Source organism: Alligator mississippiensis, chromosome 12, assembly GCF_030867095.1.
Source record: "Alligator mississippiensis isolate rAllMis1 chromosome 12, rAllMis1, whole genome shotgun sequence".
NCBI lineage: Eukaryota > Metazoa > Chordata > Crocodylia > Alligatoridae > Alligator > Alligator mississippiensis.
In genome coordinates, this window is record NC_081835.1 from 22,701,267 (window position 1) to 22,728,777 (window position 27,511).

General features: G+C 42.9%; 1 protein-coding gene across 5 annotated transcripts in view; it reads left to right on the forward strand.

Annotated features, from left to right (window-relative positions):
• Nucleotides 1-27,511, forward strand: part of ERC2 (ELKS/RAB6-interacting/CAST family member 2) — a 1,022,300-nt gene that overhangs the window by 762,409 nt on the left and 232,380 nt on the right. The gene's annotated exons all lie outside the window — the stretch shown is intronic.

Genomic DNA, 27,511 nt, shown 5'->3' on the forward strand with positions numbered 1-27,511 from the left:
TCACTCTTCTGTTGGAGCTGGCACTTGGCATTTAGTTTCATTTTCACTATTTTACGCTAACCTCGTATTGAAAAGCCGTCAAGCGAAGTCTGCCTTTTGACAGCAGCTGAGAAAGGTAGGATGAGATTATTGTAAGTGTTGCTGTACTGTTACATTAAGGCTGTTAAGTATTAACTCATGTGTTTGTTTCATTCATACTTGTTGGGGTTAGGTACAGACATTCAAAAAGACTGAGCAGAATCTGTTTCAAATATGCAGATTTTGGTAAGCGGTGTTGTTTAGATCACTAGCAGACAGAACACACATTTGCCAATTGGTGGGAGGGGCAAATCTTAGATTAGGTCCTGCCATTTTTAAACCAGCCTATGTACGCCGAACTTCTGTTCTGTTATAGGTATAGACAGGTTTCTGATCACTTATATCAGTAGAAGTGTAATGTCTGTACCTGGCCTGGGTTGTTCCTCTTCCACGTAGCTGCCACAGTCCACCACAGCCTAAAGCAGACGCACTATGCAATAAAACAAGATTAAATCCCATTTGTTGACTCCTCCTAGTCTTCTCTGTTTAGTTATATGTATGTTTGCTGCAAAATAGTGGCTTGTTCAGAAGGTTCCAGATTTTCTGAGAGGTTAGCTGTAATTTGTAAGTGTGATTAAAACCTTACCAATTTTAAAATAACTGCTATCTTCATTATTATAAATCAATAGAAGTCTCTAAGAGAAGAGTTTTTGGTTACATGCTCTGGAGCAAGTTTTACCACAAGAAATAGTACTTCAATTTCATTTTTTTTGTTTTCATGTTGATAAAAATTACTATAGTAAGCTGCATACAGTGCATATGGATATCTTCTATGGCTAATTGAAGTTATTTCATAGTGTGAACACATAAATGTATACTGACTACTCCCTCTGTTTTAAAGTTCTGATAGTCATTGCTCACACAGGTACTGTAAGCTTAGTGAAAATCAAGAGAGGAAAGGATGCTCTGATAACCTAGACAGTGAAGATCTGTGTTGTGCGTCATATCAGTGTGCTGTCGAACACCTTCCTTCCTTTAATAATGTGAGAAGAGATGAGAGAGAAGTTTTCCAAACTCAGCTAGTAGTGTTATATCTGATGTTTTCCTTTGTGTGGCAGTGTCATCATTGACTTCTACGAGTTTTACTTGAAGAGCAGAAAATCTCACATCACGCTAGTCTCAGCCTTTCAAAGTAACCAATCTCCTCTCAGGCAATGGGCCATTTCACAAATGAGCATGTCATGTTAATACTATATAAGGGTGTACCACACAGCCGATGTTATGATTCTTCATTCTGAGTCATACATTGCATAATGTAGATTTTCATTCACTCGGCAACAGAAAGCTAAGGAAAAGCCTTGCTTCTGAACTAAATTCCCTATAGTTCTGACCATCATTATAGCTTTTTCCTACAGGTCGATAGAAATAGGAAACAGCCCCCAAGCATGAAAATATCATCCGTCTTTGCTGCCGACCTCATAACAGACATTGCTGCCAAGTACCTGGGCTCCAGCCATAATGTACATATGCTTCAGGTCAATAAGCTGTTTAGGAGACATTTCACACACATACCATGTGCCTACTAGCAATGTGCAGACAAGGTTCCTTGGGTGAGGAGAATAGTTATTAAGCAAGCCAGGAAGAGCACACACCAACTGCTGAAGCTTCCTTAGCCTGACGAAGGGTTTTTGAACCCGAAAGCTTGCTTAATAACTATTCTCCAACTATTTGGGTTGGTCTAATAAAATATATCAAATTCACCCAAGGAACCTTGTCTGCCTATGTCCTTAGACCAACACGGCTACAACCCAAACCCCTACTAGCAATGTGTACATTTTTACCTTCTTATTGTATTGATGTACCTTCTCGTGTCTTGTTCCCAGAACTATCTACACTGCAACTGTGCAGCATGGATTCAAGCTATGGTAGTTTTCTTTCTTGCCTTTTGGAAGATGATAGCAGGTATTATGTCTTGTCATTTTGGACAATTCCTTTCTTCCTTTCTCCATCATCTTCCTAGTGTGAGGAGTAAAATATTGAAATAATAGAGCATCTTGCTGTACTCCAAAATATGTCCTCTAGATACTCTGTTGTTTACTGTGAAAAGGTGTGCAAACATCCACTCACTCTGCCTCAGGATAGGAACAGATAGCAAGAAGAAAGTTGCTAGGGAAGCATTATTTAGGGTAATTTCAATTAAAAATTTAACTAAGTACAGTCGGACCCCAAGTTACGTGGGGGGTTCCTGAAAAACACCATGTAAGTTGAAACCATGTATCTCGAGGCATTGAGTCAATGGAAAACAGGGGATAGGGACCTGGGACCAAGATTTGATAACATTATTTCATAATAAAAGGATATTTAAACACAAAATAATGGAATTAATAGCCTTATTAAAACCTTTACTCCCAGCTACGTGCTCATATAAAGACAAAGCTTTAGCTTTAATTGCCATGCTGTCGACAACTGCTCCTTTTGTATTGGTCATTTCATTGATCCAAAGATTAAGGAGTTTCTCAACCTTATCTAAATGAGGCATTCTAGTCACCAATGGCACTCGAATTCACAGGGGTTGTCGTTTTCACACAGTCTCTAATTTTTTGCTCACTTTTTTTAATGGTACACACAGTCAATTCACTTAAACTGTATTGGCAAGCAATCGACACAGCACTATTGCCTTCTCTTAATTTATCAAGGATTTCTGTTTTCTGGGCCAGGGTGATAGACTTACATGCACTTTTGGGCACAACATCAAAGGCTTTCTTTGATGCTATTTTCACAAATATTCAGGGGTTAACATAACCAAAAATGATGGACAATCTTGAAGAAGACGACAAGTGATGCTAACGCTATGTAAGCAGACTTCAAACTAACAACCGCTCTACCACAAACAGTGTAAACATGAAGCTGGAACATGGTCATATTATATAAAGCATGTATATGTGAATCAGTGTAACTCAAAACTGTGTAACTGGGGGTCTGACTGTACTCTATTTTACTTCATTATTTATAGTAATAAAGAGCCTTAATGCCAGATATACTAATACATTAAAGTGATGCCGAGATAAATCCTTTTCATTAGCCTGGACATCATAGGAAAAAAGACAAGAAATAAAGGATGTGGTTTAACTAGGCCACAGCTTTATCTCATCTAGCAGCTATTTGACAATAAATCATCCAGGGCAGATCATCCTTCCTGCTGGAATCTGTGCTACCTGAGGGAGGACTGTGGTCAGCCCCCACTTCTCTCCACACCAACATTGTTGGTTGATACCACAACCCAACCCTCATGCAAGGATTTAGAGATGAGAAATAGGGTGGTTCCACACAGTACCAGATATAAGGAGCCTCAATTAAGTTTCTAACCTTCTTTAAGAGAGAACTTTTCCTAACTGGCTTCAAATTCCAGTTTATCAGGGAAAATGACTCCCTAATAAGTCATTATCTGCATTGGATACTTGCCACATTGCACTAGTGAAAATTTTACAACTTTGCTCCCACAATGGGTCCTTGGGTTGCCAAGAGAAATGTAAAAAAAGTCTACCTTGCTGCGGTCTGTCTAACAATGAGGGGGAAATTTCGTTGTAGTCCCTAAAAGATGATTTAGGGATGCATCTATACCATCCTCAGAATTCCCAAAGAATGTTGCTTTTTGGAATTCTTCACTCAATAATGCCAAACCTGGAAACAAAGAAGTTAACTAACCCCAAAGGCTCCTCTACCACTGGTCTTGATACCTCTGTCTCCAGTATGCTTCTGAGAGGTAGCAGGGCTTTTTCAGGCTGGCCTTTAAAAAAGGATATCTGATGTCTTATGATTCTAAAATGTGAATTCAAATTAAGTTTTTGTTTTCTACAAAACATTTTTAGGAAAAGGGGAAGTCATATGATATGCAACTCCAAAACTACCAACAAAGATTTTTGACTTGGTAGACAGGAAGTCCATAAAGAGTGAATAGCAGGACTGTAATCGCTACACTTCCAAACCAGGATCAAATGGTTAGGTACTCCTTGGCTTGTTAGCACTCTCTCCCCAGGCAGAAGTACTAGAGGAGTGGATTCTAGCTTTTTTCACTACCAGTGTATCTAGGGAGATCTCACCTCTACCAGTAGGACTCCTCAGAGGAAGGTGTACTGCCTTCTTTCCATTTCAAACATATTTCAGGAGGATATTCTAGCCTTCTGAAAGAAGGCAGAGAAGGTCGTAGAGGGTCATTTACTAGGCAGACCTCGTTAGATTTAGGTATCTCCTAGGATTCATTTAAAAAGTATAGATACTTATCTAGTTGGAACATCCAAACATTTGCAAATGCACTTATCGCTACTGAAAACATTTTAAAGCAAGATATGGTGGCTCCCACAGGGCACATTGATGTAGGCATCAAAGGTCTGCGTCATATTTCAGGAGATGTGGCACTGTGTGCAGTAGATTTTTGTTACTATGTTTTAATGGTTCAAGAGGTCAATTCTATTAAATGCATTGGAGTAACCCAAAGTACCGAGGTTTCTCAGAGAGTTTTATTGTGATTGGATTAAAGCCAAAAAAACAGATCCTATCAGAGTGCTGTAATGCATCACAGACTTAGACTCAGATTGAATTGCCTAAATGCAAATGTATCTGGGTTTACCACAGACACAGTGATAAATGGCTCTAATCACTCTGGTAGACTCCTAAAGCATCCTGGCGTATTTGTACTTCAACTGGAAGCAGATTGGTTTTCCACAAACTTCCGTAAGTTAGTTTCAAAGAATATTAAGGTTATACCACAAACTGATGGAAGCACTGAAATTCCCATGTGAGGAAGAAGAGTACCACATGTTTTTCAATAACTAGATGTAACACACCACCACCTAAACAACTTACTTAATAGGCCCCATTGTGCCTCAAATGCCACGTAATATATTTCCACCTCAGGAATGAGCTTTCTCCCTTTTGTCAGTCTGACATATCCGTAATGCTATTTTATGACTTTTATTTTCTGTATAAATTGTTTTATATGTAGTGAAATGAATTCTTATTAAAAATGTGAAGAAAAACATTTTCACTTCCCATATATAACAGTGTGCCTGACAGTTTAGTCAGATGCAACTTTTCCTTTTTGTTATTTTCAGTTTCACTGTTATAACCTATTTTTGTGCATTTCCAATGCTTAAAAATGCATATTTATTATTATTTTAAGAATGTACAATTTAACACACATACACAGCTTAAAGTGTGTACTTCCTATTTGCCAGTATACAACATTTTCAAACAAAAGAACTTCTCCCTTACCCAGCCCCCCCCCTGGAAAAATGCCTTGAGGAATCACAGCAGATAACTATGTATGAAAATAGCTTATGGTAAGTTACACAAAACCCCAAGGTACATGTACAGTCATACTAACAACACATGCAAAATAGGAATTAAGTATTTAAGGCCCACTTTAATATCTCTTCTAATAAAGATTCATTGAAAAAGTAATTTATCCAGGATTGTGGGGTTTTTTTGTTCTGACTAGAAGTTTTTTACAACCCTCTAAATTTGAGTCCAGTTTAAAGGCAGAGAAAGAAGTGGCTACATGAATTTGGCTTCCTCTATATCCTGCTGTCAAAAAAAAAAGTAACTTTGAGATCTCAGCTTGAATTGGCAAGTAGAAAAACATTATAAATTGAGGAAACTTTCTTTTGCAAACATTAAGAGACAATAAAGGCAAAACTCTCCAAACCTATTTTAATATACTTGCTTTTTAGCTTATAACCATGCTTTGAAATAAAATGAGAAGATAATACTTACACTGTGAAAGAAAACTATCCATATTTTATTTTTAAATAATCTACTTGAGCTCATCATCTTTTAAAAAACATTGATAAATGTACTGATTTTTTACTACATGGCAGTGTCTGGCAATTGGCAAAGCAAATCAAAATATAGGAATCTAAACTGAAAGAGAATAAACCAAGTAGAATATTTACATATGAAAAATACGTTCAATGCATATTTCACATTTTGCTTTCTCTTTAAACATTTAGGGCTACTTTATGATTTTAGAGTCAAATCTGTGAGTGGGTTTATGTATCTAATTAGTCATAGCACATTGGTCCTGGAGGTTTGGTGCCTCCAACTGTACTGATACACTGCTTAAGGCAGCAGGAATTGCTACACATGTACAAAAATTATAGCATTTCCTGGTACTAAGCCATGCATGGAAGAGTTTGGCCAGAACACCAAGTCTCCTAGATATACTTCCTATGAGGTATGCAATAGCAGTTTGTACTCTAAGAACACAAGCAACACTTTAAATTACCAAAATAGACTGCTTGTTTAAATGAATGAAACTGTTGCAGCCTGTTTTGAAGCTATAGACTTTCTTTTATTTGAAGACATAGAAATAGTTGGTTAAGTGCAAAATACTGTTTATGTGCATGGTGCATGAACTTGGCATAAAAATGTTTCAGATGTGTAAGTTGCTCTTTTTAAATGAAACAGTGGATTTCTAATAGGGGTGTGCGAAATGAGCTGTATTCGATTTGGATTTGGCCCGAATCGGGGGACAGTGATTTTATTTGTTGACTTGGATCACTGTCCCGATTTGATTCAGCTGAATCCAAATCTGAAGATTCGATGCTGATTCAGAGAATCAGCGATTCAGCCATAGACACAGCTTCGAATGGTTTTTCTCCATACCTCGAGGTACCAGGTGCAGCTCATGAATGACAAGATGCTGGGGTGGATGGCGCATCCCACAGGAGTTCAGGGCTACTCCCCCCACCACATGTTCGGCAGTGGACCCAGAAGTGGACTGGAAGTACTTCCAGTCTACTTCTGGCTCTGCTACCGAGTGTGTGGGGGACCCCCCTTGGTGCCCCAGCTTAGTGATTGGCCATGGGGGGACCCTGGGTGCCCCCTCCAGACCCAGGAGGCACCAATCACTGAGCTGGGGAGCAGGGGGGGTGCCCTGCATGGTCCACGGCAGACCTAGAAGTGGAGCAGAAATGCTTCTGGTCCACTTCTGGGTCTGCCACTGAGTACACTGGGGACCCCCCTGCACTCCCATGGGATGCTCCATCTGCCCCAGCATCTCAGCACTCACGAGCCACCTGGTACCTTGAGGCATGTAGAAAAACATTTAAAGCTGTGCCTATATCCAAATTATCAAATCTCTCCAAATCAATTCAGAGGGTTCCAATTTGATTTGAAGAAATTAAAGGGTCTTCTGATTTGATTCGGATTTGGATATTTGGCTGCTGAATTGGGCCGAATCTCTGCCAAATTGAATGAGCAACTGAAGCTTCACAAAGCCCTAATTTCTAAGTTGCAAAAAGTGCATTTATTCTTAAACCAGGCAGAGTTCATATAGACCTCTCCACTCTGTGTTGTTCTGATCTCCTGAGGATGTTATTTAATGTTTCTGTACCACAAGTTGCACTCTTGCAAAAAGGGGATAATAATAATATTCACCTTTGTGGTATTCTTTGAGATGTTTGGGTGAAAGATGCCACTCTATAGGTACAAAGAATTATTTATATAGGTTGTTTTTATATAAACATTATAAACATGTTTTGTTTGAAGGCTTAACTCATTGATGTGTGGTAAAACACAAATACATGAACAGTTAGGGACATGTTGATTGTTTGAATATATATATCAAATACATATATATTTGTTAGTCCTAAATTTTCTCAGCTAGACTTAAAAGGTACCTATACATGTGCCCAATACCTACTCCAATGCATTAATCAAGTCTGCTTGCTTGTTCCAATGAGAATGCTCCAGGGGCCTCAATGTCATGTTTATTCAGCATCCCCACATTTCCAATTGGCAGCAGGAGGATTTTAACTAAAGCTTGTTGAATCAGCTTTAGTTAAAGCACCCCTGCCACCGTTTTGAAGCATGGGATGCTGAATACAAAAGACACTGCGAGAATTTTAATTAGAGCAACTCTTGAAAGCCACTTGGATTAAAACTAGGGCTGTCCAAGGCTTCAGACTGTGCTTCTGATCTAGAGAAGCTTTGGACACTTTGGTATCCAAAGCAGCATGTCTGGATCGAAGCAGTGGCTTTGTTAGGCTTTCCAAAGTGGTTCAGAGCTACTGAAGTGCTTTGGAAAAGCTTCAGAGCTGCTTCAGAGATCCGGTCATAGGGTATAATGGGGAACCAATGAAATATAACGTTGTTGTTTTTTGTCTGATTTGGATGAAACCTGCAGGAGTCATAGCCCCTGCTGAGAGCATGAAGCCTGCCATGTTCCAAGAAGATCAGTGCAGGGGTTTGGGGGGAACTGCACCCCAAGTTCTTGAAAGAAAACTCATGTCACATCTATGTGTTACAACACAGGGGGGTGAAACCTGCAGGGGTGGTAGCCCCTGGTGAGGCCACAAAGCCTGCCAAGTTTCAAGGTGATAGGTGTAGGGGCTTGGGGGAAATTGCACCCCAAATTGCAAAACTCATGTAAAGTCTATGTGTTACAACACAGTGAGGTGAAAACTGCAGGGGTGGTAGCCCCTGATGAGGCCACAGAGCCTGCCAAGTTTCAAGAAGATCAGTGCAGGGGTTTAGGGGGAACTGCACCTCAAGCTGCTGACCGGCAAAACATGTGACATGGGAGCTTGTGCAACTGTGTCTGTCTTGGAGCATGGGGGTGGGGGTTACTGGAGGCCTGGCTGCTAAGCTACTGTGTTACCAATTACTAGTAAATCATGATTCACCCAGGGACCAGCTCAATACACAGTTGCAAGCTAATGTAACCAGTTAATTAGCAACAATTAACACCTACAAAACCACAGACTAAGGAGAGGAAAGAATCAATACAAACAATCAACTGCCCCAAGACAGAGACAGTCAGTTGCACAAGCACCCATGTCATGAGTTTTGTCTGTCAGCAGCTAGGGGTGCAGGGCCCCAGAACCCTCCCACACCAATCTCCTCCACAGCTGGCAGGCTTTGTGGCCACAGCAGAGGCAACCATCCCTGCAGCTTTCACCCTGCTGCGCCTTAACACACACAGGGTCATCTATGTCATGAGTTTTGCCTGTCAGCAGCTTGAGGTGCAATTCCCCCCAAACCCCTGTACCGATCTTTTTGAAACTTGGGAGGCATTGTGGCTTCAACAGGGGCTATTACCCTTGTAGTTTTCACCCCACTGTGGTGTAACACATACATGTGACATGAGTTTTGCTTTCAAGAATTTGGGGTACAGTTCCCCCAAACCCGTACACTGATCTTCTTGAAACTTGGCAGGCTTCATGCTCTCAGCAGGTGCTATCACCGCTACATGTTTCATCCAAATCAGACAAAAAACAACAAAGTTATAGATATTTCATTGATTCCCCATTACACCCTATGGCCAGATCTCCGAGGTGGCTCCAAAGCTTCAGAGCTGCTTCGGCCAGATCAGAGTGGAAACCCAGTCCAGAGCTCCGGATCGGATCGCTGGCATCCGAAGCAGTGAGATCCGAAGCTGGATCGAATAGCTGCCTACTTGCACAGGCCTAATTAAAACCTCCCCCCCGCTCCACAAGTTTGCAGAAAGACATTATTGAAGTCACCACTATAACTGTGGTTGACTGATTGCATAACATTTCTAATCATCCTTGCCAAGATTCCTTTTGAGAATTCAAGACATATACTGTCAGTGAAATCTGCACAATGATGCAATACTTCATGAAATAATTAGTTTAAAGACCATTATTAAAGAATCTCAAGGGATTTTGTTAAGAACAGAAGACACTGTTGTGTTACTGATTTATCCTGATCTTAGATACTATGAGTAAATTTCCCAGTTGCCTCTCTTCAGTTCTGGGATGCAGAGCCAAAAATGTAGGTGGAATTGGCCAAAATGTGAGGTCTTCCAAATCCTTGAGAGCATTTTATTTTTCTTCTCAAAACATGAAATTAGAAACCTCTCCAACATTTTCAAGACTGCAGGTGCACAGAATAGCCTGGCCAGAGGCAAAGCTGGTGTTTGGCAGTGTTCTCTAATCTATTAGTTCAGTACTCCATATTTCAGCACATGAATATATTGCTAATGAAACAAACACTATGAGAATAAATAAAGGAACTTGTTAAATCTTATGCAACCACAGTTTCTCAACAAATTAACCTCTACAATGTTTCCTCTTTCAAGCAATACGTTAATAACCACTGATATATTGACAACAAATGCTTTCACCAACAACAGAGAAAAATAGAATTGAAAGCAGTGTGTTGCATTGTGTAGACAAGTTAAGCACATAAAACTTGGATTAAAATGATATTTAAGGGGGTGAAATCCAGCACTCAAAAGTCTCAACATTGCAAAAGTTATGATTTTTTTCTAGAAAGGGAGGTTTTATAGAAATGTAATCTGTGATTATTATAATAATCTACAGATCTTTATCACAGATTGACTTGGCATGCTGTTGAACCCAAATGTTCATAGTTGTTCATCAGGGGCTGGAAAGGAAATAAATCCATATACTACAAAGTTAATTTCTTTTTAATGTGATGAAATTCTCATTTTAAACATACTAAACTTTTGTGAATGCTACCCAGTTCTTCCTTACCATAAATTACTATAACTTTGTAACAGAGGTGCATACCCTTTTAAGGGCTAGGGTCCCAAGGCCAGGCAGATCGATTCTGTTATCAGACCTTGCTGAGAATTGGTTGAATGTTTCCTAAAAAGAGCTAATGCAGTTACAACAGAGAGTTGAGTTCATGCAGTATGCCCTGAAGGAGGGGAGGGGGGTGGCAGGGAGGGAGTCTTGGGCTGGTCATTCAGGGTAGTCAGAGACACCGTTTTGTTTAATGTTTAGCCTGAATTTTGTTGAAGAACAAAAAATGCCCTGAAAGAGACGTGTGTGTGGCAGTGAGCCCTTCTTGGACTAGGGAAACAGGCCAGCTGCCCTACACATAAATAAGCCACCATTTAGAAGCATATCCATTGAAGCAAACAGACACTCTAATGTTTTTTTTTCACAAATCCAGGAAGTTCAACATTAAAGTTGATACCCTAAAAAAAGTGGTGTGTGGAGATTTTAATCAAGCAGTTATTCTCAGTTTCAGTGGGCATATCTACATTAAATGACTGTGCAGTACCCGCCCACTGGTCATTTACAACCCTATTGCACTGTAGTGGCAGTGTCATGGTTAGTGCCCATCACTATGGCAATGTAGCTCATCACTACGCTGATGTAGCGTTTTGTGTAGACGTGTTCCCTGGGAATTATATTGCTCAGTTCTGCTCCCACTAGTCAGTGGGAGTTTTGCCATTGCTTTCATTTCCTCAGAACAAGATGAGTCTCAAAAATAAGCGAAAGATGGTACAGCCTATAGTATGGCCCATGATTGTATATACATCTGATACATTTGCATTGCCAAAGCACAGTGGTGATAATTTAAAAAAACAAACATATGAACAAAGGCATATGTTCAGCCAGTCTCCTCAATAGCAGACCTACCACTTTGCATGTAATAAATGAATGTGGAAATTGGTATTTGTGGATAGATTGATTGTCTAGCAATATGGCAATATGACTCAAATCCAGTGTTCTGATGTGCCCACTCAGCTTCCATTGAAGTCCTGACAGACTTAAAAATACATACAATTTGTTAAAAAAAGTATTGCTTCAAATGTCAGATCTACTGTTATGTGAAGCAATATTCAGTTGCACTCTGTAGCCAAATGCAGGAATGGTATAAAGTATGAATCCTATGAGAATGAGAGAGTAGAAGGGAAGCTGCAGACAGCCAATTCTCTATGTAGTCCATACTAGAAAGCTCTGAGTACTTATGGGGAAGGAATATGCACACATATGTGGGCAATTAATGTTGCCTGGTAAAGCTAGTCACTCCAGATGAGGTATTTTGTAACAAGGCTGTGTTGGAAGAAAGTGGCTTTACCTACTCAGACCTCCACATAGTCTCCCCAGGAACCTTAAAAGTTTTTTTTAATGGTTTCAGAGGCATAATACCAGCTGGCACACCAGTTTGGATATTGTACCTCTTTCCTCTTTTCAGGTCTGTTCAGACTCGCATTAGATGGAATGAAGCCTTTGCAGATTTTTGTTTGTTTGTTTTACCAGATGTTCCAATGGGATGATTTTTTTTTGCTTGGCATACAAATGTATGATAGCTGGGCTTGTAGGCACTGGGTGTGTCTACACGTCATCATATGGTGATGTTGCTATGGCACTGTGCTTTACTACTTCCTTTTGGAAGTACTAAAGCATGGCGCAGTATGGGTGGGTACTGAGCTATGCGCACAGTGCACGGTTAGATTTTGCAACTATGTCTTCATAGTGGCACGCTATACTGGGGAGCACACCACTACAGTGATGTAGCTGGTGTTCATGTGTAGACACATGTGATCACTACGTTACTGTAGCATGTTGTACGGCAACATAGCATGTCACTATGTTGCCATAGGGCGACATGTAGATGTTCCCACTGTGTACCTGATACAGTGCCTGAGTGCATTCTTTCTAGATGTCACCTCCATTAAAACTGATTCCCCTTCTACTAGTCAAAGTTCTGATTCTGGAGTGACTTAAATTTTAGCTACAGGCTTCCTATAGCTGCAGCAGTCACAGTTAACTTTGTTCCAACAAGTAGGCATAAATTCAGCCTGATTTTATATCGTGTCATGTGGTACAGCATACAATATAGACAAGTCAACAGAAACTTGGAAACCTCTAAAATTGTGAGAGTACAAGACCCACAAGGCAATCGTAATTATTGGGCTGTTTTCTGTTTTATTTGTTCAGGTGCTGTTTCTATAAGTACTATACATTAAGAGGTCTACATCTCTTGTAACTTTTTGTTTGGGTGGCTGGTTGGATAGGAAAAAGTGTCTCAAATGAAAATGGCAAAAAACTTGTACTACAGCAGAGAAAGAATGATAAATTTAATTAAAATATCAATTATTCTCCTTGAGACAATTAGTGGACTGTAAATGGAGAAATTAATACAGCTCTACTATTTGTATGATGATAAAGGTAAATAAAAAAAGCTATAGTGTAACTAGCAACTACTTGGCATCAGCCACAGTGCTAAGAACTAACGAGTCAAAGAATATTTTAAATGAGTAGTGTCTTAGATTCACCTACTCTCTTTATATATTTAATTTTAATATGCTTTTCTTTTATGATGCAAAATGATTGCTTCTTCCAGTTGGAGCTGGTTATAGGTAATGTTTTTTTAATAAAACAAGACAAGGATACTATTGTGATTCTCTCTGTTTTCTCTTTGCCACCCATTCTATTCTAGAGGTAAACATTGGGTTGAAGTTGATAATATCTCTTTTCTCTATAGTGTCTCGCACACAAAGGAAGAAAACCAGTAATTTCCACTTGAGTTATATTTTTACATGCTGCAACTAAGAGAGTAGGACCCAGTGATGAAACAGAAAATTCAAAACAAAGCATACACTGGGGAGACTTTCCAAGGGCAAAAGACAATTGGTGCTATTAGCCATACAATTTCAGTATTATAGGTCTTGTTTTGCTACTGTAGGTTCTGATTCATGTCTGTTTTTAAATAATTATTATGGGGAATTATCATTTTAATGAGTCACTTCCTGTCACTGTTCAGAAAAAGAGGGAGAGACACAGAGAGAGACCTACCATCTTATATTGCTTGTCTGCATTTAGTAGGACCTGGCCTGAAATGTCCTCAGGCAGCTTCTGTTTCAGAGCCTTAATTATGCTTTTTAACCCACTTCTTTGTGTCTATGTTCTTACATACTTCTATGTAATTACCAAGTTTAGTAGTGGGACCCAGACAAATACTTTCAGCATGACTTTAGCCTATACATTACGGAGTATGCTGTATTATTACAAGATATTTCCTGCACTTCAAGCCATACTGTTAATTCACAGAACTTAAAAAGGTTTAGAAAACACAAGCTCCAAAAGTGGTGACCACAACAGAAAAAGTCAGATGGACCATGTTCAAATCAACATAACTTTATTCAATCACAAGTGTCATGAAAGTTGAAATTTGGCTTTAGTACTTCAGATAAGTGTCTGCTTGGCACTTGGAACTGCTGTCTGTCTCAATCTGCCAAGTGTCTAATAGTCCAGCTGGTGTTTGTGAAAGTACTATTAGCCTTCCGCATTTGAAAGAGAGAGACTTAGCACTCCAACTTCTCTCAAGATCAGTAAGTCACATTTTGTAGTATTGCATAGTGACAGGTGTCATGGGTGTTAATATGAATTAAATAGTGCTTTAATTAAAAAAATTGAAATATATGCAAAGCTTTTCTGCCATTGTTCAATTTTTTAAATGATCAGATCAAAAGCTCTGACAGGGTCCCCATAAAAAAGGCTACCTTCCACTCACTGTTTCTTGCAATCTTGAATGGACAGATTGTTCCCATCTTGCTTGTGCATGTGAGGTAGACAGACTACTTTGCTCTCTCTACTAATTTTTTTTCTATCCAGGCCTCTCTTGGCTGCTACCAGGCACTTTATCTAGTATGTACATCACATTGAGCTCTACCTTATAAGATACTTTGGCTTAATCTTCAAAATAATAATTAATTGTATGAAAATATTCCATAAGGCATTTGGGGAGTCTGCTGTTCTTTCTTTCTTTCTTTCTTTCAAAATGGCTGCTGACAGGTGTGTTCGCTTAGACCTCTGAGAGCTTCTTTATGTTTTGTGAGCCTTTCTCCTTCTCTTGCTTTGTTTTCCCTCCCCCAGACAGTCTGACCCCTTTCTCACTGTAGTCCCCCACTTTTCATTAATTTTTTCTGCCTTTTCCCCCCTTTTCTCAGCCCTTTCTCCTGCAGTAACCCTCCCCCCCCCCTCCGGTTGTATTTTGTTTTCCCTCCTTCTTACTGCAGGTGCTCTGCTGCTTATTGCTTTCCCTTCCCTTCCCTTCCCTGCTACATTGCTTACCTTTCTCCCCTCCTCTGGTGTTTGTTTGTTTGTTTCCAGCTGCATTGTTCCCTGCCAGCGGAGGGCTGCCCATCCCCCACCCCTCTGGTTCCTTGCAGGTTTAACCATGTTTTTGCTGGAATGGCTGAAGGCAGCTCCCAGTGGTTCACTGCTGGGGCTTAAGCCCCTCTGGACCACAGCTTTTGTCTCCAGCTTCATGCCCCTCCCTCCATTGCAGTGGAGAAGTGTGCTGCTGCTGTGGGGGTGCTCATAGGCTGCAGACATGTCCTCTATGCTGCCTAGGTGAGTTCAGTCCCTCTCATCTTCCTCAGCTCCCCTGCTTTAGTGTGTGAGGTTGTGGTAGCAGGTGTGTCTGTCAGGGGTGTTTTTTGACTTGCAACATCCCTAGACACACCAGCTGTTCATGTGGTAGCCTTGAATGTGCCTCCATTTCTCTGGAAAAATGACCTCACTAACCGCCTGCGCCCTTATGGCATGGTTACAGGGCCAGTCCTTAGACAGCTGCTTGGCAGCAAAGTCCCTGAGCTCTGGCATGTCCTGTCCTTTAAAAGGCAGGTGTTTATGCTCCTCAGCAGGGAGGATTGGAGTTTGCTCCGTCCATCTCCTTCCTGATTGATGGACAGTGTTACAAGGTCTACTTCACCATTCGGGACACCATGTTTTAGCTGTGGTAGCAGGTCTCATCTGGCTACTGAGTGCCCAAAGAAGAAACTGGCCATGCTGGAGCCACCTGCAAGTGCACCTGGTGGTGGCTTATCTGCCTGCAGTTTGGCAGCCCTGTTGGGTGGTGGGGAAGGGCCTTCCCCGCAATCACTCCCCATTTCATTGGAGGTAGCTAGCTCTGGCGGTGGACCCAGCCCCAAGTTTCCTCCCCCCTCAGGGAAGGATTTGGCCCCTCCTGCTGGGAAGGGCAAGTCCCAGAAAACAAGGGGTCTTCTAAAAAGGCCTCATCATCCCCTCAAGACCTCCCCACCACTTTGAGAAGAACTGAGGTTAGTGAGCAGGGCCTCTCCTCTCTTCCTGCCTGCTTGGCATCCCCCCTAGACCCTGCAGTGCTCAGGGGTGACCTGGGGATAGAGTAGGTGGTGGGGGAGCCTGATGGACCTCCCTCCACTTCTCAGCTCCTTGAGCCCGATGAGGTCGATATGGAGGTTGGGTGCCCTGGGAGCCACAAGCGACTCCAGGAGCAAGAGTGCCCAGGCCAGGAGAAAGCATCCCCCTCACAAGAGATCAGGGACTGATATCCTCCCTAAGTACCTCTCAGAGGATGTTGCTATCACAGGGCTTGATTCTGAGAGTCCTCGTGTGGGGGCAGGCTGACGCAAGGCAGTACACTTGGATAAAGGCAGCTGCTGGTGGGATTGCCATGGTATGCCTTGACCGCTTGTCATCACCAAACATTGCCTGCGAGTCCTGCATGGCAGCTGCATTATTTTATCCGGACTCTCAGATCACAGTCTTATTTGCTGTGAGCTGAGTCCCCGTGGTAGAGCACATCTCCAGGCACCCTACTGGTGTTTTAACACCAGCTTGCTGCAAGATGCTCACTTCTATGAATGCTTTGCCTATTTCTGGTGAATATGGGAGACTGCGAGAACTGCCTTTTCCTCCTGGAAGCAATGGTAAAATGTGGGGAAGGCACAGATCAGAGCTTTCTGCCAGCAATACACACAGTTGGCAACGAGTGAGCTCTGCTGCCATATCCAGGGGTTGGAGGATGATGTAGCAAAGCTCACGGTGGCCCTAGTGATGCTGACTGAGACACAGGAGCCTTAAGCTTCAGAAGAAGCACCTGCGGGAGCTGGTAGAGGGTGCTAGCCCAAGGCACAAGGATTCGTGCCCACTGCTCAGAGCTAGCAGAGGCTGATGCCCCCACCCAGTTCTTTTTCAACTTGGAAAAGTGACAAGGCCCTGCTGAAAATCCTTGACCATCTCAAGACTCTGAATGGCCAGATACTCTCAGATCCTGTTGAGATTTGCTGTCACACTGTAGCCTTCTATCAGGACCTGTTTGCAGCTGAACCTCTCTGCCCAGAGTCCACTAAATGCTTACATGATGGCCTCCCCAAGCTGTGCCCAATGGTGGCCAATATACCTGAGCGAGAGCTGTCCCTGGAGGAACTCATGATTGCAGTGGGGAGCCTCACCATGGGCAAAGCCCCAGGGCTTGATGGGTTGCCTGCTGAGTTTTATAAGGCCTTCCGGCCCCTACCTTGGCCCCTGCCTCTTGCACGTGTTTCATGAGAGCCTCACTGATAAGATCCTGCCTGTCAGCTGTCACCAGGTGATTCTCACCCTGCTACCAAAGACAGGGGACCTCATCTGCATTAAGAACTGGTGACCAGTATACCTTGTGTGTGCTGACTACAAGAGTATGGCCAAGCCCTTAGCCAATTGGCTGCATACTGTCATAGCCTCAGTCATCAATCTCAAACAGAACTACTGCATACTGGGCAGGACCATCCAGGACAATCTGTTCCTGCTTTGTGATCTGGTGATAGTTACAGACCTCCTTGAACTGAACATCGGGCTCGCCTCCTTGGACCAGGAGAAAGCCTTTGATAGGGTTAACCACAACTAACTTTTTCAGACCCTAGAGGCCTTTGGATTTGGACTGGTACTGTACCAAGACATGTCCAATCTCCTGAAAGTGAACAGCATGCTCTGTGCTCTATTCTTGGCTCACAAGGGCATTGTAACAGGGGGTCTTCTCGGGGCCAATTTCGCTGTGGCCCGCCCACCTGTTTCTGGGCTAACTGCCCGCCTTCTTTCCTGCCATGCCTTGTTGTTAATTAGCTCATTGATGTAATTAAGTGGGAGACTGCCCATTTCCTGCCCTGATGCTAGGGGGTGCTATCTGCGGCTCCTTTCCTCCCCTACACCACAGCTCAAGCCTTGCAGATGGCATCCAGATGTTATCATAATCACCGGCCCTCACACTGGGCCCCAGAATCCTCCTAATTGAACACTGTCTAGATTCCTCTCCTCAGACGGTCTCATCCGCCTTCATACTAGACAGCATAGCTCCCTGAACTGCTTCCCCTTTGGGTGTGGTCCCCCCGGTACCTTTGGCTCACTAGCCCTGGCCCACCTCCAGGCCAGTCGAAACGCCAGGCCCTCGTCTCTTGGGTATTGCTCACGGTGGGCCCCTGGCCCTTTGACCCTTGTGGTCCTGGCCCCAGCATTGACCAGTCAGGGGAAGTCCAGACAGGTGTGAGTCTATGGCCTTTTCTCTCTCTCCGGGGGTCCACCCTCCAGACCCTCCAACAAGGGGTAACCCACCTGGTTGTGGGGGCTAGGGGTTAAGGCACCCCAACCTACCTTTCACTGGGGTGGTAACTGGCCTGGCATTTCCTGGAGGCTCCCACACCACTGGGAGCCCCACCAGGCCACCCACTCCTGGCAGGGTGCAGTTTTAGGTCATACTCAGGACCAGGAGCCTCCTTACCATCCCCTACAGCTCCTCCCTTACCTCCAGATGATACCAGCAGCCCTCCGGCCAGGCAATGTTGTTGCCTGGCCTCCTCCAGCAAAACTGCCCTGTTTATACGGGCAGCCCTAGGTTCAAAATGGCTGCCCTCATCAGGCACCTGGCAGCTGCCAGCTCCAGGTCCTTAAAGTGGCAGGCACAAATGGTGCCCTGCTGCAGGCATCCACCAGGGCTGCCCCTTCTTGGGAATTCTGTACATTCTGGACATTGAGCCCCTGCTTCACATGCTGCGACAGCACCTGACTGGCCTCTAGTTTTGGTGGTGGCTCCCATCCATTGACCTCTGGTTTGGGTGGTGGCCCACTGGTTAGGCTGACAGCATATGCAGACAACATGACCTTGGCACCCAGGGTGATTTCCAGTTGCTGGTGGACTGTCAGAGTGCTTATGAGTGTGCTTCCTCAGCTCATGTTAACTGGGCCAAGAGCAACAGCTTGCTCCTCAGTGCATGGACCAATCTTCCCCCCCCGCCCGCCAGGACCTGCCTGGGGGGTCTCATCTGGCAGTGCAAGGGCCTTAAAGCTCTGGGGGTGTTCCTTGGTGTGCTTTCCGGGGGAGCATGTTATTAGTCTTGACATGCTCCCCCATTAGTCTTCTCAGTCCAGAATTGGGAAGGCCTCAGCAAGGAGGTGATGGCATAACTGTACGAGTGGTACTGGCATTTGCCCAATCCCTCCTCCCACAGGCAGGTCTTCATTGTGAAGTTTGGCAGCTGCAACATTATGGCACCAGTGTGCTGTGTTGGACCCTCCACCAGATTTACTTGAACAGCTTCAAAGATTGCTGGTGGACTTTTTCTGGGATGGATGCCATTGGCTCCCCTGAGCTGTTCTCTATCTGCCTACAGCTGAGGGAGGCCAGGGCTTGGTTGAAGTGGTGGGTAGAGTGGTTGCTTTCTGCCTGCGGGCTCTCCAAACACTCCTTTATTGTGAAGACTGCCCTCCCTGGCAGCAACTGGCCTGTGTGTTTCTGCACCGGGTAGGGAACCTCGGGTTTGACTGAGATCTCTTTCTCCTGGATCCTGCCCTCCTGGACTGGGCTGCCCTCCCACCCTTCTAATGCAGACTGGTATGGGCCTGGCAGGCTGCCTTCTGGCTCCAACCCCAGGGCTAGATGTTTGTAATTTCCACAGTTGCTGCAGGAGCCACTTGTCTACAACCCAACCCTGAAGCACAGGCTGTTGAGCCTTGGGTCTGATAGCCTTGCTGACTCTCTCATCCAGTCATATACAGTCTGGCTAGGCCACCTTCTCGATATGGCCTGGTTGGATTGGCTGTCAGCCGAGGCTCTGGCTGCCCGGTTGGACATGCATTCGGTCCGCTGCAGTGCCTGTCTCCTGGAGGATGTGTGGGCCACCCTCCCAATCGAGGCAGCAGTTGCCATCAAGGATTTTCTCTGAGTGTGGTGGGACATCCCTACCAGAGATGTCTCCAGAGAGCCCTTTCCACCATTGCCCATTGTTCTGGCCATGTGTAACAATCTGGGTGGTGGGCCTAGCACTTTATTAACTCTTCCTGTGGCTCCTGACAGCAATTCTGGGATTCGCTTTGACATGCTCCCCCAGAAAGCCCTGTACACGTGGGTGGTTTGTGTCTGCCATGCTTGCATCCTTGCCACTGACACGACATGAAGGTGGTACCGGCGCTCACACCAGCTTTATAAGCTACCTATTCCCAAATGGACTGGTGACCTCCAGTGGTGGTTGCTGCATTGGATACTGGCCACTGGCACTCTCGTCCACCACATGGACTTGACTGCAGCCTGTCCCTTTTGCCCAGGGGAGGTAGAAGAGGATTTATTCCATGCCTTCTTTGGGTGGCCCTGGCTGCTGCCACTAATTGCAGCCCTTGGTGCCTTGTTACAGGTGCTAGACTTGGACCTCTTGGAGGCTACCTATTTGTTCTTTCCCATACCAGGTGGCAGGGGGGTGTCATCTGCCTAGCCAACTTTCTGCTTGGTCAAGCCAAGATGGCCATCCTCAAGAGTTGCAGGAACTGGCTTGCTGGGGCCAGTTCTGATGATGCCCTATGACTCCTTCAGTTCATTCCTGACACTGGAATTTGAAAATGCGGTCCTCCAGTGGACAGTACCTGCCTTTCAGGCACGTTGGACGATTCAGGAGATGCTCTGCAGTGTTGAGGGCATCCGTTTAGTCCTCATGCTATGATGCTGGTTGCCCCTTCCCAGGGTACCAGCAGGGGTCTGAGCAGGCAGTTGTTGAACTAGCTATTTTTGTTTTTAGATTGTCAAGGCAGGCCTTGCAGGCCATAGCCCTAGGCTCTGTCTGTTGTACCTGGGCCCCTGCGTGGGCAGTGTTTTGTTTATTTATTTATTTTGGATTATTATCCCCTTTCCCCCTTAATAAACTTTTATAAAAAGTCAAAAGTCAGTCTGTCTGTCTTTCTGTCTTTCTTGTAATAACTTATTAATTAATTCTTATGGAGTCATTGTGCCCTTTTCCTCAGATTTTTCTTTGAACGATGCATTTTTCCCCCTCTCCTGTAGTATTATTGCACAGTTGGTCAGGAATCTAACTTGAGTTTTATCATTTCTAATTCTCTGGCCATGTGTCCATTCTCAGTAACCTTTGCAAGCCGCAATCAATGAAGTAAAAAAAACTTAATTCTTACTTCAAAAACTTACTTAATTTTTACTTAATTCTGAAGTAAAAAAAACAAAAGGAAGGAACAAAGGAGGAAAGAAGGAAGAAATTTGGCCTAACTAGGACATCTACCATAGTAGGAAAAGGGAGAACACTTTCATTGTTCAGTTTAGAGTTAACTTGCCTTTCATAGATGATACTACCCTAGATGCCCTTTGGTATATTTCAAAAGGGAGGACTTCCAACAAACTCCTATGTTAAGCTGAAGCTAAAGGCTGAAAATACATATAATTAACATTAGGATGTAAAATTTTATCGGGAGGTTGTAATTATCTTAAAACCAACATTACCACCCCAAGAACATCAGAGGTAAGATTACACTTAACAAAATATCCAAATATGTTAAGATATGAAAATGCACTTTAAGGCACCAAGTTAAAATTAACCTGCTTTGTAGTGATAGCATCTGACAACTATATAACTATGATTAAGGCAATTTAGCATTTGTAGTCCCAAACTAAATGAAACTGATTTTAAAAATATTCCTGTTAGTAGTTATAATTCTGACATACTTTTAATGTCTTTGTTTTGTTATGCTTTGCTTTTACTTTAAGGTACTGATCTGTACTTTCAAGCTTATCTGTATCTTAAGTTTTTTCTGACTTGGAATTTTCTTCCTTTTCTTTGTTTTAAGTCCATACCTGAACAAAACAATGTAATGCTCATAAAATACTATAATAGGGTATGTTTAATAATGTCATGGTATGTTGTATGACCTATAACTTTTTTTTATATTAGTGTAACAGAGCAATGTCACAATGTGTAGGGAAGAATTTGGTTTTTAATTTGTGATGTATTATATTTACCTGAATCCAAGATGACTTTGAATTCAAGACACCCCCCATTAATTATATTATAATTATAATCTAATGATTGGAGGGTGATCTTAAACTCATCTCCCTTACTACTGTGACAGGGAAAACAGCAACAGGAGGCAAAAAGCAGGGGAAGCAGTGGTGCAGGGAGAGAGGGGAAGAATTTAAGATGTCCCTCCAATAATTTGAGTCTATACATGGAAATTATCCATGTGTAGAATCATAACAACTCATATAACAGTCATTACCAAGTTACCTTAACTGTAATTTAATAATATAAAAAGTAACCAATTTTAACTACATGCAGCATTTGAGGAGATGAAGAAAAGACAGAGACCCATTTCTAAGTTAAGGCTGTCTCTCAAACTAATCAGTGGATTTACCTGTGTATTCTCAGAACACTGATTCTGTACTCAGACTATTTACTAGAAACTTGGGGAAGATGTGCAATATTTTTCATTTGCATCAAAGAAGCTGGCTGAATCTCTTTTTAGGAGGAAGGCTTAATTGCTGAGCTACAGCTAACATTTCTTCATTGTCGCAGGGCACCTTAGTGCCTGCTCCTAGAGAGGAGAAACTGCCAGGGAGAGAGCCCTGGCAGAGCTAATTGAGCACAGCTGTGGGTTGCCGGAGCAGCTAAGGGGAGCCAGCTGGCCAGAAGGGGGCAGGGCCTGGCCCTTATAAAGCCCAGGGCCGAAGCCAGGCTGGCAGTTCTCTGCCAGCAGCCTGGGAGGCAGGAGCTCTGGGAGTGAGGATGTGGAAAGGAGCCTAGTAGCAAGTACCATTGTCAGATGGAGCAATGTTGTTATGGCCATAGGGCTTCGAGTTTGAGTTACAGCCAGACGGCTTGAGCTTGCGTTTGGGTTACAGTCTAGGGGCTTGTGGTTTTGCTTTGACGTTGTGATATTACACCCGGAGGCTTGGGTGAGGCTGTAGGGGTTGGAGGAGGCCTCAATCATAGGGACCCCAGAGAGTGTGGGGTGCCCTAGCGCCAGTGAGGACGCAGGCTAGCGCCAAGAAGGCGCATTAATTTTACAGCGCCAGTGAAGGCGCAGCTCACATGCCAGTGCGGGAGCGGCTGGCGGCGAGGAGCGCGGCCAGTGGGTCGCGGGCGCAACCAGTAGGTTGCAGACGGGGGGGGGGGAGCATAGACCCCGGATCGCATGCGGGGTACATAGACCTCAGCCCCAGAGCGAGGGGCGATTTCATTGAGAAGCCCAGGGTGGGCACGACGAGCCCCAAAGAGGGGGAGCGCCATACTGAGCAGCCCTAGAGAGGGGCGATAGTGAGGAGCCCTAGAGAGGGGCCATGTTGAGGAGCCCGAGATGGGCATAGCGAGCCCGGCCGCAGGCTAGTGCGGCAACACCCCTCAGACCGAGGCAGGGCACTGCGGTTGCCCCGAGAAGACAGGGAGTAGCAGCGCGGTGAGCCGGGGTCAGGGAGGGCACCCGTGCGGTTGGCCCGTAGGACCGGAGGCCCGTTAGAGAGAGTCCCTGAGCGGGACCGCACCGGCAGGGAAGTCCCAGAGTGGACGAGAGTCCCAGTAAGAGGCTGGGTACTAGAGAAAGCCCAGAGTTGGCTACACTATAGAGGAGGCCCGGGAAGCGGGCGTGCAGACATACCAACGTCTATTACATCTGCAAGGCTTGGGGCGTGGTATCAGGGGAGGTTGGAGCCACGCATAGCCCATAAGGCTAGGGTGTCCGGGGAACACCCACCGTATCGGGAGACCCCCAGGGGGTCCGGAAGAACCGCGGGGACAGAGGTCCCGAGTAGCCATGCCCAGGGAGTCATAGGCAGCCTCCCAACTATATACATGTGTTCCAACAAGACGTGGCAGGCGAGAACTAGAGGGTGCCTTGGGCCGGCCTGACACGGAGCGAGGGACCTCAAGGAGATCACGGTCCTCCGTGAGTGCCCTGCCGTGACATTCATATTTTTTTAATATATTGAAAAATAGGAATTTTTAATATGTATATAATATGAAGAAAAGTGCCACATAGCTTTTTGCTATAAAGCAATCTTTCAACCTTTCAGTTTCAGGATGTCTTTTATAGATCTATTGATGTGTGTCATAGATTTGGGTTGAATTTGTAAAGCTAACCAAGGGATTTGGATACACCTCTCATTTATTTTGAATGGGATTTTTGCTTAGAAATTCCTAAGCTAACTAAGTTTGAAATATACAGTCCTAGTATTATAGGACTAATATGTCTTTTTGACACATGTTAATATGTTTTACTTCAGTCAAAAAATTTAAAGTTTAACTCAATAGTTGTCACAAATAAATGTGTGTCAAGAGTTTTCAGAGCCTTTCAAAGATGGCGTAAAGCAGTGAATTCCTAAACTTAAAAAAAATCATAAATACAACAAGAGGGATAATTTTAACTATTCATACAGGAGGAATCCTACTTAACTCTCATATTTAGCTGCTTGGGGGAGTGGGGGAGAGCTTCAGCTAGGTGACTCCTGCTTCAACGGGGCCCTGAGTCCCCACCAGCCACCTGGTGCAGCAGGGGCAGGAGCAGGAGTTGCAGCTGGCGGTGAGGGGAGCAGAACAGCCACTTCAGCCCTGACCTCCTATGTGGCCCTTGGGCCCAAAGAGTTGCCCACCCCTGTTCTACACAGATCCTTAGAAGACACCAAAAGTTCACTTAGAAATAATAGCAACTCTCACACAAACATTTTCATAGCTTTATTGAAAGAGTATTTTCCTCTAATGGACATTTATTTCCAACCTATATGTTGAAATAGAGTTTGGATTCCTTAGCTTATAAATACTTATTGTTTACATAGACTCTTTATTACATGCATACTGTTAAAATCCTTCAAGAGATTGTCTGTGACAAGTAAGATAAATTAATTTAGTTTACTTTAGAAGTCTTTAGAGCCAAAACCAGCATGTGTTGTCCAGTATTTAATTAAATATAAGTTTGTCAGACTACAAATCAGTTATAATAGTGTCTTCCAATAGGCAGTTAAATTTCTTGTCTTTCAAAAACTAGTATTAGAAATTCTTCATTTCTTTGCAACTCATAATAGTTTTCTGTGGTCCCATGAAAATGCTGTTCTAACAGACCATCTTGCTTTTGTTTTGAAATGGCACTGCTGAGTTTAGGTAACTTGCTTAGCAAAACTTTTTAATGGTTATCCGAACAAATTGGGTACAACTTCTATTGAAAACACACTTGCGATAACATTCATTTTTATGAAATTGGAATTAGGCCCATTTATTTTATGTAAATTCAGGTATAGTGGTATATACCAAGTCCTTTATTTGAACTCTGTACTATAAGGGATATGATTAAATCTTTGCCTTGTGGATTTTGAAGGTAAAAGATGGTTTTACTTTTATGTTCCAAAATTAAATTGGTAAAGAAAAAAGACCAAATTAAACCCCCTACTAAAAATAAATGAGTAAGAATTGTAATTAGCACTTTTCACACAAATAATTTGAAGGACTTAAAATGAACAAGTATTAGCACACCCATCCTTCAGATGCAAAACTGAAGAAACAAGTGCTTGTGATCTGCCCAGTGTCACAAAAGTCCATTGCGGGATCAAGACTATAATGCAGGTCTCTGGATTTCCAATTCTTCCATGCGTTAACAATCAGAATCCATTGCCTCCAGCACAGCTCCTATATCATACATCTGTCTCCTCACCACCTTACACAGAAGAAACAAGCTATTGTAGGTAATTATTTTAAAAATATTTCAGATTCCATTTGGTAAGGGGAGATGGAGGAGAAAATCCAAAAGAAAGTAATAGCTATTGAATGGTATTACATCTATATCCCATAGCAACAAATCTTTCCATTTTTTCTCATATAAACCACATTCATAAGAGTTTCATTTTTAAGTTGATCCAGATGACTGATCAAAGCATACTTCCCTATTGCCACCTTGCTAAAATATTTTTTAAAAGACAGTTTTAATATTACAGTTTTACAGTTACAGATTGCTGTTAAGCTATTGAGTCTATTACCAGTCAATCAAAGACTTTCATTTCACTTCAGTAGATCCTTGCTAAAACACCATAGAATTTTAGGACATGAAATATCTGTCAGTTTTCCCACAGAACTTGGTCATAAATTCTTTAGCAAATGGGTAAAATTTCACTTACTCATACCATGCATGTCTTCTTAAGCTTAACAAATAGCAACACTGAATGATCAAAGATAATGGCTTCAAGCCCTGGAGGTTAATATACATATGTATCTTGATATAGTCTGCTTTTAATTTTTCTATAATTCATTTGTTCCATGTCTGTATCACACCAAGGATGTACCTTTCACCATACTTAACCAATAACTTCACAACATCTTTAGAGTTAACACTTGAGGCAAATTTTGCTTGGGCCAAAACCAATATAGTCACCAGCAATTTATAAAAGATATAGTTTATAAATATATTTCAGGTTGCATATTCATACAAATACTCTGAACAACAGAATACCAAGGAATCATAAAATATTTACTCATAAGAAAGAAGTTGGTGTGAGTAGATAATATGTTCAGCTAATAATTTTAACAAAAGAAAATAACATTATAGGTAGTATATGACTGATTTAATATGAATATTACAAAATTAGCAAATCACTGAATATGGAGTTATTATTTATAATACTATGTCCTTATATAGTTTTTTTCAGCCAAGGACTTCAAAATGCTTTGCAAATATGAGGTAATATTATTGCTATTTTACAGACAACTAAAATGAGTCACCGAGGATGCAACTATACATGCAATTAACACGGCACAATAAACTCCAGAGCAGTTTGAGTCAGAGTACACTACTTTCAGGTACAGTGTCTACACGTGTGCCCAGAACAGCAGCAATTTGAGTCAGAGCAGAGCAGCCCTAGTCTAGCAAGGGGCACAGGAGTTCAGCCCCATGCTCCAGGTGGCAGCGTTGGGTGGTGGAAGGGCTGGCAGGAGATGGGAAGTCTGGTCCCCAGCTGGCTGGGTTGACTGGGCAGTATTTGCACCTGGCGGTCACTGTCTACACATGCGTTTGATTGCACTTAATGACTCTGCCATAAGATAGTAGTGTCCCCAACAGTACTATCTTATGGTGGTGTTTATTAATTTACTTCAACCTAATACTTGTGCACATGTAGACTATGATGCTTTACTGCAGAGCTAATTAGTCAACTCCTCAGTAAAGCATGTGTCCATGCACCCAAAGAAATTAAGGCATTTTTCAAGATCCCAGAGATAGTAGAAAAGACACATCTTTTCATTTTCAGCCCCATGTACTCTGAAACGTGACTGAGAAAAATGCCATCGCTGGGTGCCATGTACATTGTCTTTCAATTATTTTGTATTAAATGTGTCCATCTTAGAAAGAATCTCTCTGTCAGAACTACAAATTCAACCATCAAACTAAATTCATTATGATTTATACTTCATCCCCAGGAATAAGTATTTTGCAAAAGGAACTTACTTAAAAATCTGTTAACAGTCTGTGAGCCATAATAGAGTTTCCCTAATTCTCTGAACCAGTAACTAAATTGGTTCTCTAATGCAAGAATCAGTATAGAAGTTACTACAACCTTGTGACCTCACTCAGAGCAGCATTTTGTGTGAAATGTAACAATTGCAATGGTTCAAATTGTAGCTGGAAAGAGAGATCCACTGACCTGAAGGTGCAATAGAGGAAATGTA